General features: G+C 38.0%; 1 protein-coding gene across 1 annotated transcript in view; it reads left to right on the top strand.

Moving 5' to 3' along the window:
* CPE (carboxypeptidase E) overlaps positions 1-13,222 on the top strand; it is a 115,896-nt gene that overhangs the window by 901 nt on the left and 101,773 nt on the right. The window lies entirely within an intron of this gene.

Raw genomic sequence — 13,222 nt, 5'->3', positions numbered from 1 at the left:
TGTGTGTGTGTGTGTGTGTGTGTGTGTGTGTGTGTGTGTGTGTGTGTTAGGTATGCGCGCCGCTGGGGTGCTCTCGGGGTGTTAAAGATAGCGGCAACACGGCGGGGGGGGGGGGGGGGGGGGGGGGGGGGGGGTGCAGACACGCAGGTCTTCCTCCCAGGGTGCGAAAGTGGCCTCTGACAGACGTTTCCATTTTGAAACCGCAGAAGGCCTAAGGAAAAAGGAATACCCCATTTCCCCTGCTTTAGCCAGTTGACACGAATAGTTTGTGACCAGGTTTTTATTTCAGCTGATGTTCCCATAAGGAACATTCCCATAAGGCGTTCTTAAGCACCTTCTATCTAAATATGTTAAGCACGTTTTATTTACGTTAAATAGGATTCATTTAGTATCAATAAAGGGATTTAAAAAATGTTCTTGGGGCCCTTTTCAATATGCTTCTGCTCTTTGGAAATGATGTAACTCTTAGAGTGATATAAGGCCTTGTCTTCTGATAGTAAAGATACTGTTAAAATAATCTGGCCTACTAATATCATCATGGGATGCTTGCTTGTTTGTTTGTTTTATGACAAAGAAACCTAGAAAATAGGCTAAAATTCTCAGTGTAGGGCCAGGATAGTTTTATAATGATATTTAAGAATCAAATTGAAAAAAGATGAAAGTTAAGTGACTAATAGGGACACTTGGATCTTCAAATGCAGAGTGTATGGGTTGATCCATAGTAAATCTTCAAACAGGAAACATTTCTTACCTTCAGCTAATATAAGAGGAAAGGTTTGTATAAATTTGCTGTCAAAACCCTAAAATGAAATCCTAGAAAACATTTTATGTAGTAAGGTCTAATAGGACTCAGCGTGTAGACTTAGAAAGTTTGAAGATTAGTTTCTTACTATTATCTGAAAATGAAGGAACATTTGAAATGTGATGACTCCTTTTCGGTTATTTCCAATAACTAAAGTCCAGGTACCTCAAATAACCAAAATCTCCGATAACCGAAGCCATGATTTCCCAGGCACAGATAAAGCTAATCTGAATATTTGTGTCTCCTGTTGCCTGTTTAATAAGAACCTTTTGTTATTCTGCTTTTAGAGACTGTTCTTCAGAATTTGTTACATTGTTTCTTCAAGATTATATGAAAGCTAATGTTAACGTTTTTGTTGTCTTGTTTCAAGTTTAGAAATAAAATTCTTAAAAAAAATTTTTTTCATGTTTATTTATTTTTGAGAATAAGAGAGAGAGCACAAGTTGGGGAGGGGCAGAGAGAGGGAGACACAGAATCTGAAGCAGGCTCCAGGCTCCCTGCTGTCAGCACAGAACCCGATGCGAGGCTGGAGCCCATGGACTGTGAGATCATGACTTGAGCCGTTCAGATGCTTAACCGACTGAGCCACACAGGCGCCCCTAGAAATAATATTCTAAAGTGATATTACCCTTAGAATGCAATGTGCTAATTTTTTTACTTTAATACCTGGAACTTATAGACTTTCAAGATTTGCAAATTTTTCTTTTAGATTGCAAACTCTATAAATGGAAGGGAGGGGGTTGGTGGATGAGGGAGGGGGTTGGTGGACTATGCCTCCAACACCTAGCCTGAATCTGGCACACAACAGGCACTCAATATGTATTATGGAAAAAATGAAATCAGTCATTAGTTGAATAACACAGTGTTCTAAAATAAAATGTTTTATTCCTCATAAAGACAACAACAAAAAAACAAGCAAACCCATTTTACAAAAGTGAACTCAAATGTTTTACATTATGTGCTTTATAGTTCCTTGTTAAATGAAGGGAACTTTAAGTTCATGGTATTACTTAATAACAAAATACAAATGTCTATCCATTGTATTTTTATTTGTTTTTATTTTATTATGATTTTTAATTAGGCTCCACACCTGATGTGGGGCTCAAACTCACCATCCCAAGATCAAGAGTCTAATGCCCCACCGATTGAGCCAGCCAGGTGCCCCATACATTGTATTTTTAAAGGTACAAATGACCTATTATGACCCAACACTAAAAAAACCACAGGGGTAATTTCTCCCTCTACCACTTATAAGAGGAAATAAGGAGGTTAGAGATTTTCAGTGAACTAGTGTTAAAAAACAAAATTTAACAGTAAATTTTAAAGATCTTATCGGCTTTATTCACCGATTCATGAATGGGGTAGCATCCAATCTAGCAGATAGAAAGGAGCTCCAAGGAGTTGTGCAAAATGAGCACATTTTGTGCAAAATAAGCGGTAGGGAGCAGGAAGAAAGAAGTTAGGCAAAAAAGCAGATTGATTATTGTAAGGTTACTTTCCTTTAGGGGATGGTAGGGATCTATCAGGCAGAATCCCTAACTAGTGCTGATCACTAGTTTTGATTGACTAGTGATTCCTGATTGGCTGGTTTAAGAGTTTATTTCTGGAACAGATAAAACTGTAATTAAGTTAAGTCTTGGTTTGGTGATGTGGGGCTTAGCATAAATGACTCCACTTTGGGCCTGTTGTCTTATTTCTAAAACTAGTAAACAGAGAGATCCGATTAATACATAAGTTTGATATGGGGCACCTGGGTGGCTCAGTTGGTTAAGCGTCTGACTCTTGGTTTCAGCTCAGGTCATGATCTCACGGTTCGTGATTTCGAGACCCACGTCAGGCTCTGTGCTGTCAGGCTTGGGGCCTTCTTGGGGTTCTCTCTCTCCCTCTCTCTGCCCCTCCCCTGCTCCTGCTCTCGTGCTTGCAGTCTCTCTCTCTCTCTCAAAATAAATAAATAAACTGAAGTTTGACAGTACTTGTATGAATAACTTCTTAGGGAGTTGGAGAATATCCACCTTTCTCAAATGGTTTTCAAATTCTTTTTAGAGTAAAATATTTTAAGAAATGAAAAAGAAATATGCACACTTATTCTGAGGTAGAAATGGATGCATTCAATGCTTTTTTGTTGTTGGTTTTTGTTTTTGTTTTTTTGAGCACCCCACACTCTAAGTGGGCCAAGTTCTTTTTTTTTTTTTTTAATTTAATTAATTTTTTTTTTTTACATTTTCATCCAAGTTAGTTAGCGTATAGTGCAACAGTGATTTCGGGAGTAGATTCCTTAATGCCCCTTACCGATTTATCCCATCCCCCCTCCCGCAACCCCTCCAGTAGCCCTGTTTGTTCTCCATATTTAAGAGTCTCTTATGTTTTGTCCACCTCCCTGTTTTTAAATTGTTTTTGCTTCCCTTCCCTTATGTTCATCTGTTTTGTATCTTAAAGTCCTCGTATGAGTGAAGTCATATGATATTTGTCTTTCTCTGACTGACTAATTTTGCTTAGCATAATATCTTTTAGTTCCATCCATGTAGTTGCAAATGGCAAGATTTCATTCTTTTTGATTGCTAAGTGGGCCAAGTTCTATGGGCTCCGCAGTGATACCCAAGCTACTCCCTGTGCTCTGGGGAATTGAGAATTAGGAACTGGAAGAACAGTGTGGGAGGACTGGGTAAAGGAAGATTGGGAACATTAAGTTACTGAAGACTGGATGACAAGAGGGCAAGAAATGTGCAGTTGATGTATGTTTTAACAGAGTCCTGTGCATCTAAGGTCAATGTCTTAACTATTTTCACCTTGTAAGTATCCTTTTTGTTTGTTTGAAATAATATTTCTTTCCTTTTTTTTTTTTAACTTTTTAATGTTTATTTATTTTTGAGAGAGAGAGAGAGACAGGGAGAGAGACAGACCATGAGTAGGGGAGGGGCAGAGTGAGAGGGAGACACAGAATCCAAAGAAAGCTCCAGGCTCTGAGCTGTCAGCACGGAGCCTGCTGCAGGCTCGAACTCACAAACTGCAAGATCATGACCTGAGCTGAGTCGGATGCTTAACTGACTGAGCCGTCCAGGCACCCCTGAAATAATATTTCTGATTAAGCTAACAGGAGATAATATTGGGGTTAACAAATTCATTTACTTGATTAGGACTTTGATCAACTTGCCAATATTCATTTTACCTTCCAGTAAGAGAGAAGTGTCACGTTTGTTAGTTTCCTAATGAAAATTGTAGCAAATGAACTTTAAACTTAAAAAAAAATGAACTTTAGAAAAATGTAGCAAATGACTAAGGATTTAGTTATTATAATAGAAGAGCTCTCCCAAAACAAAACAACATCTACAGTACACATAAAGCTTTCCCTGTGGTAGAACTGGCAAGTAAGAGGTTTACTTGGTTAGATTAGCAGGTTATGGATGGAAGGTGTTGGTTGACATCATCAACTGTCTTTCTGAGCAGAAAGAGGTGACCATCATACTTGCTTGGTACTAGGCTGTGGGCTGAGCTCTAACTTCTCTACTGAAAATGATTCATTCTCCCAGATATTCTACATTTGAATTCATCAAAAGGGAAAGAAAGTTCCATTTTGAATTGATCAGCAAGGAATATCCATATCTATTCTGTTGCGGCACCAGAGGAATCAACTTGATTCTTGACTGGTTGAATGTTGGGTCTTAGTTATTATTTTGTATCACTTGGAGACCCACAAAACTGTATTGGAGGAGGGTTGTGGGTATCAGCCATCCTCAGTTAGAAGAACCACAAGTAGTCCTGGAACCAGATTCATCTCCTCACACTTTGTGAGTCTGGACCCCAGATGCAGGACTAGAATGAGGGCTGGGTTAAGAGTGAGTCCGTCCTCCAGCTGGGCTCTTGGCTGATCCTAGATTCTTAGATGTGTTCCCTTCCATATGATACCTTCCAGGACTTGTCATGTTCCTTATTTTTCTTCCTGTTTGCTTATATCTTATACTTTTAAAATATTTCTACACCTAGGGACTCATGTGCTCAAACCCAAACATATTCTCTCCTAAGCATGCATATCCATCATTGCAATGCTCATAAAAGAAACCTATAGTATTAATTTATGTCTATGCAATGAATCTTTATTCCCAGACCACTCCTCCCAGAGTTGAACTGGAGTTTAGATTAGTGTATTTGAAGAAATAAACTAATTTGAAGAAGAAGACATGAATTCTTTTACATGTAGTTTAAGATGGCTCTTGGGAAGTAAATCTGATTTATAGCTAAAATGCTATCTTAGAAACATTCTTTGGAGCATAGATTTTTCTCTCTCAAAGGCTGGAATGATTATTTTGGACCTATTCCTTCCAAAATCTGTTAAAATTGAAAGTGTACGAATGCCAGTATTCATTTGCCAAATATTGTGATGGAACATTTAATGTTGGCAAAATTTCTGTCCAAATTAAAAACAAAATGGGGATTTTGATTATTTCGTATGGCCTTTTTCATACCAAGTTAGTATGTTATGTATTCATGGGATGTGATTACAACTGAATAACACCTTATAGTTAGTGAACATAGAGGTTAGATTCTGGAGAAGGATCTAGATGTGCACCACATATGGTCAAGAGTTATTTTTAGACCTGAGTCATTGCAGCTCTTGCCAGAAATTGTGTATTTGATTGACGTGTGATTGGCTTATGGAAGCGAGGAAATGGGACTGGCCCCTAACATTATATCCTGTGCTCAGTACCAGTTTTTTATGGAAATTGATTTGAGAGATGGCAAAGGAATCACCTCCCAGCATCCCTTATTGGCATACCCTAGGGGTGAAATCCCCACATTTGCAGTTACTTCCTTTGGGAATGATATTTGTGACAAATACAAAAATAGCCCCCATAAAGGGTTACAGATAACCTAGCTTTCCCCCAAGTATATTCAATGGAACATTTGTTCAGCTTGGCTTGAGAAATATTAGGTAAACAAAAATAAATAGGCTTGTATATTGCAAGCCTTATCAGAGCCCTTAAATAAGCTAGCCTATATTTCAAATCTCCAAGTTAGATGTATACTATACAGTATTTTCCAATATTTTTTCCCCAAGGGCCCTCCTCCCCCAACCCTCCCTTTTTTTTTTTTTTCCAAGGAACTCATCTTGGAACTAGTATTGCACAGAAGCATTAGTACATTATCATTCATTAACATATTATGCAGGATTAGTTTGGCAATTCTCTAGCCGAGAGACTCATACAAGGAGTTCCTCAGGGATGGAGAGCATATGTTTTCCTTTTTTATTTTTGCCCATAAACATCTAGCATAGTGATTTGTGTAAGGTCTTTAGATATGCTTATTGAATTGAGAAATACGGTTCTGAGGCAATCATAGGACAGATAATTTTGATAGGAAAGGTTAAACTAACAAATGCGTTCCAATTCCTTTACTGGGAAGTAGCATTATGCCTTTTTAAAAAAATTTTTTTTAATGTTTATTTATTTTTGAGAGAGAGAGAGACAGAGTGTGAGTGGGCGAGGTGTAGAGCGAGAGGGAAACGCAGAATCTGAAGCAGGTTCCAGGCTCGGAGCTGTCAGCACAGAGCCTGATGCGAGGCTCGAACTCATGAGCTGTGAGATCTGAGCTGAAGTCGGACGCCCAACCGACTGAGCCACCCGGGCGCCTCAGTAGCTTTGTGCTTTCAATTTCTGTTTACCTGTTTTTCTTATCTCTAAAACAGGAATACTTAAAAACTCAGACCTCGTAGGGTTGCTGTGAGGCCGAAGCAGTAGTATATATAGCAAATAATTTAGTGAGGTCGCTTGCCTCTAGTTATTGAGAAGACGGGCTAATCTGTTAAAAATCTTCACTTTCAGTCAGTCTGGAAAATGTGCTCCATTGGCTCTGCTCATTTGGAGAAGGCCTTCTTGGCTGTGTTTTCAATGACACCTGACGGATGCTTACCTGTTCTGATGGTACCGCACAAGGCCAGCTGACAGCCCAGGGGGACTTTTCCCTGCTTGTTCACTGTTTCTTGTTCACAAACGTTTGCCTTTTTTCGATTTTTCAAATAGGAGGCTTTTCTGCTTTTCTTCAGTTTAACATCTTCTTTTGCTTCATTCAGTAAGAACAGTGAAAGTGTTCATCATTATTTGCGAATGTCTTTATGCTTGTTCCTTCAGGTAGCTAAATAAATCCAGGGCAATCCCAGGATTTACTTTGGCAAACTAACTTGTTTTTCCAAAAAGTTTATAATGAAACTGTTCAGGTCCTGAATACTTTATTCTTTTACAGACTCAGTGTGAGTGAAAGCTCTTTGAAACCTCCTTTCTCACTCCTCCCTCATTTTGTTATTCTCAGTGGGATCCATTGTTTTCCATAGTTCTTTGGATAGCTGTACCATAAAGGTTTATAGTACACACATTGATGTCAGGAGGGTTTTGTTCAAATTTTGTCTCTTCCTGTTTTTTTTTTTTTTTTTTCTTTTCCATCTCTTCTTAGTTTTAATTAATTGCTCTTGGGTGAATTACTTCTCTTCAAGTCTGAAATTCATCACCTATGAGATGACAATAATCTTGTTTAAATGAAATAGTAAATATAAATTCCTCAGTCTATTATTACCTCTATTATGGTATTTTCCAATGTTGGTCTGTCCTAGTGGACTGTGAGCTTTTTGTGGGCAGGGATTGTATTTATCCTAAATGTTTACTACTGTGTGTAAGACATAGTGGCCACTCAGAGAATGGTTGTGGAATAAATGAAATTTCTCAGACAGACAAAAAATGGTGCATCACAAAACGAAGCTGTATTGAAGGTCAGTGTTGATTTCATGCATGCTAGCATACCAGAAGTGTGACAACAAGAAGGGGTCGAACTGGGATTTTTCTTATATATACACTGATGCTTTGTTGTGATGCATCCAGTTTTGCTTAATGGAGAATCCACCACCTGTACGTTTCAGTAATGGCTTGCTGTGTTTGTTGTCTGCTATAACTAGACTCCTCCCCTTGAGACATTGTAGAAAAATTAGGTGGCTTCTGAAGCATTAAATAAAAGTTCTAGAGATAATCAGTAAAAATTTACTTAGTAAAATTTTTGACCTTTAAAAAATCTGCATGAGCCTTTGGTGTTGTGTACTCTTAAAAAAAAATTAAGTTTATTTATTTTGAGAGAGAGAGAGAGAGAGAGAGAGAGAGAGAGAGAGAGCACAGGCGGGGTAGGGACAGAGAGAGAGAGGAGAGAGAGAGAATCTCAAGCAGGCTCTGCACTGTCAGTGGGGCTTGAACTCAGAACTGTGAAATCATGACCTGAGCTGAAACCAAGAGTTGGATGTTTAACTGACTGAGGCACTCAGGCTTCCCTAAAACTGTCTGCTCTTTTGAACATAGAAAGCACACTACCCAGGTTTTAATCATCCCTTCCTTCATGAGATGGCACTCAAATCATGCCTTTGAAAATGCCACAGAAGAGGAGGTTTATCTGAAAGCCAGCTGATGGGTCGAATGAGCTCAAATTTGAAATACGTTTACATTTGCTCTTTCCTTCCCTGTTAATTACTGTAATTGCTGCCAGTCCATTCCTCTGCGAATGTTTCTCTTTCTTTCAAAGTTCAGGCTATGGTGTTTTGTAGGCAATCCAGCAGCCAGCTCTTTCTAATAAAATGTGGCTTCAGAAGAGATCCTGTCTGTATTACCAGAGCCTTTTATTATTTTCAAATGATCGCCTACATCTTTAACTGTCCTCAAATAGTGATCCTTAATGGATAAGGTGGCTCATGTAGAGAATTACAGAGTTGATTCTTAAAGAAGAAATGAATGAATTCTAATAAAACTCAAATAATTTTCTACTGCCAATAAATACCTTGTGTTCTTTTTGTATAGAAATCTGTTTACTCTAAAGTCACTGCTGAGCATCATAGTTCTATAATAATAATAATAATAATAATAATAATAATAAAACAATAATAATACATCTCATTTTTAAGACATTTGCTTTCAAAGACAGATTATTTAAAAAATGGATACAGATCACTCATTTCAAAAATGAGACTAAATATCTTTAACTTAAATCCTGGTTCCTAAAAAAATCCCTTGTTGTGGTTTTGTGTGTTGGGTAATTGGGAAAAACAACAATGATCTCACATATTTGCATTTGCAGGCAACGACTCACATGTTCACATCCCAGAGCGATGCTGTCTGATTGGACCTACCCCATTTCTCTTATTACATGGCTTAAATTATTCAACACCAGAAAATTTTTCTCTTTACCACATAGCTGCTATTCACTGCCATTGTGCAATTATTTTCGCCCAAGGAATATTTTGTTTCTAGAGCTCATTTCAACAACTTGCACAAATCATGAGCTTCACCATGAGTTCAGAGTAGGAAAACCTCGATATAAATATTGGGCTGTCACCTCCCTGACCAATATTCTGAAACTCCCCCCCCTCCTTTTTTTTCTTTTTCTAGTCAAGGGATAGTTTTAAAAATGGCCTTTTCTCATAACCATTATAAAAAATTGCTGTGTAACATCTCAAGGTAAAGACATCTTTCCAAGATGAAAAGAAAATGTAGGCTTTTGTCAGTGTAGCTAATACCATTCATTTAATTTAGAGAACTTTTACTGAATCCCCATTGAATCCCCACAATAAAATGCTATTTTATTTTCTCTGCTAGTCACCCCTTCAGGCAATGCCTTTGCATATCATGAAATGAGTTATTTAGTTTCTTGACTTGCATTTACTCTTTAACACACATTGAGCTTAATTTACATGCTGTGTCACTAGTGGTCACATTACTTTATTCTGTAAAATGTGTGCTGCATATAAATATAAGGGTCAAAGGGTTCCCTATTCTATTCTTGCTGGATCACTCGTAAAAACAGTATCTGGAGGGGAAACTACTGGAAATGTTAGACATTTGCAAAACAAAATGTCTTCTGTCCTTTTTGTGTTTTGAAGGTGCAGTGTTGGACATCTGTTTTAAAGTACAAATAGTCTTATTGAAATAGTTTAACTTGTCTCAAGTTGTGACATTGTTCAGCACAGATCTTTATTATTATTATTATTTTTTTGAAGTTTACTAGAGCAAACCAGTCTCATTCATTGTGGAAACTCAGTCAATCTTAAGCCAGATTCTTCCCATAATCAGCTTTATGGGAATTAAGTTAAGGGACTTTTGGGAACCTGTATTAACTCTACACAGTCAACAGGACCTCTAGAGTGCTCGCACAAAGAGAAACCCGATTGTTAAATGTATTTTCTCACGAGTCAGATTCAGTCTTTGGAAGATGCTAAAGCAATACAAAATATAGATAGGTAATTCTCATGTGAATATTTTATGGATGTGAATGATACTACATAGACAAATAGACTGAAATACTATATAGACATACAGGCTTTGTCTAGATGATGGCAAGATAATCATGAATGGAGAAATCATTTTAAATTATTTGAAATTTCAAATTGGTTTAAGTATTTATATTCATAGATTCCACTTGCATCTCTGAAATAGCCTTCATTTTCCTGGTTTTCACTCCTACTCATAGCTACCGTCAGGAATGAAAGACGTTTATCTTTTATCTAAGTGGCTTATTAAGAAAAAAGTCTTGGGGCACCTGGCTGGCTCAGTCGGTAGAACTTGCAACTCTTGGGGTTGTGGGTTTGCGCCCCACGTTGGGTGTGGAGATTACTTAAAATTGAAATCATAGGGGCGCCTGGGTGGCTCAGTCGGTTGAGTGTCCAACTTTGGCTCAGGTCATGATCTCACAGTTCCTGAGATTGAGTCCCACGTCAGGTTCTGTGCTAACAGTGTGGAGCCTGCTAGGGAATCTCTGCCTCTCCCACTCTCCCTCTGCCTCTTCCCAATTGTGCGCTGTCTCTCAAAATAAATAAATAAACTGGAAAAAAAATTTAAAAAAGTCTTCTCAGAAGCTTTGTTCTTTCAGGAAGGTTTTTTGAGTTATTGTTGCTTTCTCTAAATCTGGTCAGATAGTCCACCAGGGTTTTAGATATTTGGTCAGAGTTGCCTTTATTTTCATGAGGATTCCAGCTAGATACCCTCTGAGGTAGGTTTGGAGAACCTAATGGGTTAATGTGGGCCCACATTGTGTTCCCATGCCACCTGTGGCTATTCCTTTCTTCTGTGGCTATTAAAATGGAGTCGTCATTGGAATAACGATTGGGAGGCTTTTGTCTGTTTCCTTGGGGTTATAAACACTCAGGGATGTGTACCAGCTCTTTTACTGACCAGCCTTTATTCAGCAGCTCTCCCTCTCTTTGTAAACAGCCTCCAGTTTGGTCCTCCATGAACTGATTTTCCATACCCGTCACAGGTGAGGAATTGGAGAGTATTTATCTTTATGGGAACTTAAAGATGCAGAAAGTGTCTGCCTACTGTTGAAAAAAAAAACCAAAACATTTGAAAGATTTCCTTGTGTGTTTTTTTTAGGATCTTGACACAAGTAATCTTAATTAATCCCCTGTAAAAATGCACATAACTTGCTGTTCTTTATGCATTAGAAAGACTTCATAACCATATTAAGAATAGTTACACTATAAAAAAGACAGGTAACTTGAGGAGGTTATTTTTTAAGACCCTGAAATCAAGAGTCAGATGCTCCACCAATGGAACCAGCCAGGCACCCTTCAAGGGGGTTATTTCTAAGATGTGGCATGGGGCCGGGCGCCATGAGTGGCTCAGTCGGTTAAGCGTCTGACCTCACCTCAGGTCATGATCTCACAGTTTGTGGGTTCGAGCCCCCCATCGGGCTCTGTACTGACAGCTCGGAACCAGGACCCTGCTTCGGATTCTGTCTTCCTCTCTCTCTGCCCCTCCCCCGCTTGCACTCTGTCTCTCTCTCTCTCTTTCAAAAATAAACATTAAAAAAATAAAATAAAAAGAAGTGTTATAGGGCTGTGGAAAGAACAGTCTGAGTCCTCAGGCACATTTGGGTTAAGTCTATACTGCCTTTGTTTATCAAACAGGGACAGCCTATTATCAGCTACACAAAAAAGCCGAATTTCTTGGCTTCCATGTCCTGAGCATCGTCATTTCATTTATCGCAAAAATCAGAGTTGCAAAATGAAGTTTCAAAAACCTGGTTGTATATTCAGGTACAAGTTAATAATGTAAATCATTGCTTGTGCTGGAGTTTTCCTTTTCTCCAGAGGACTAGGCCTTCTTGCTAATTTCTTAATTGATTTGACAAATATACTATATACTATATTTAGTATGCAATTGAATACTCTTTCAATATTTGTAAGAGTAGTGTGACTTTGTCAAACAGAGTGATAATGGAAAGAAAGAAAATAGCTTTGAAACAAGATGGAAATTTCTTGGGGCATCTGGGTGGCTCAGTCAGTTAAGTGTCCGACTCCAGCTCAGGTCATCATCTCACTGTTGGTGGGTTTGAGCCCCTCGTCCGGCTCTGTGCTGACAGCTCGGAGCCTGGAGCCTGCTTCGGATTCTGTGTGTCCCTCTCTCTGCCCCTCCCCTGCTCGTGCTCTCTCTCTCTCAAAAATAAACATTTAAAAAAATTAAAAAAACATTGAAAATAAAGAAGCAAGATGGAAATTACTAAATTATTTTAAGAGCCAAGGAAGTATGAAGTCAAATTAGTGGTATAATCCCCTGGGAGGGAATTGCCAACTCCAATTTGTCTTGAAAATCAGATGAAGAGAGGGCATAAACCTAGGGAGGTGGGTAGGTCACCATTGCTGTCTTAAGTTTTGCAGTTCATGAAGTAGAAATTGAGCTCAACATGGCAGTCAAGGTGGTGACAAAAATTGCCCCCAATAGCTGTCAGCTTCATTTGACCAGAACTTCAGCCAACTGAGGTGGTAACCCCCGACACTGCCCACATTCCTTTGGGAAGATAACCCCAAAACTGTGTGGCTCGATGTAGCTGTTTGCTTTTGAGTAAGACTCTTAAACCCTAAAGAGATTTAGAAATAATTTATATATTATTGGGATTTCAAGGACTTTTAAAACTTAAAATGTTTAATACAATTTGGTAGATTCCATTGTCGAAAGATTAATTTTGTAATTCCAATAAGAAAGTGTGTTAATTATGATTTTTAAGATGAAACTTTAACAAGTTTGTAAACTGTATTAGAACATTAAGAGAACTTAAGAATCACCATGTATGGAGTAGGGTGTGGGAGAAATGGGTGAGCTGTTTTTGTTTTGTTTTGTTTAAATAAAATGAAAAGAAAGAATGATCATGTACATTTAATATTAAATTTACCATATTATTTAAGAAGGAATGTTTGTCAATCAAACAAAGTACTTAAAAAGGAAATTGAACGTATTAAATTTAGTTTTACAGTTTGAAATATTTAAGATAATTTAATTCAGTGAGCAGATTTCCCTTGAAGGTAAGATTATAGAATCTGCTAGATTTGTAAATACATCGGTATGATTTATCAACTGAACTTAAATGCTTAAGGAATAACTAGGATTTTGAGTTTATAATTTGTAA

The sequence above is a fragment of the Herpailurus yagouaroundi genome, unplaced genomic scaffold (assembly GCF_014898765.1).
Source record: "Herpailurus yagouaroundi ecotype Mexico unplaced genomic scaffold, PumYag 28, whole genome shotgun sequence".
Lineage (NCBI taxonomy): Eukaryota > Metazoa > Chordata > Mammalia > Carnivora > Felidae > Herpailurus > Herpailurus yagouaroundi.
This window is presented reverse-complemented; position numbering and strand designations above follow the sequence as displayed.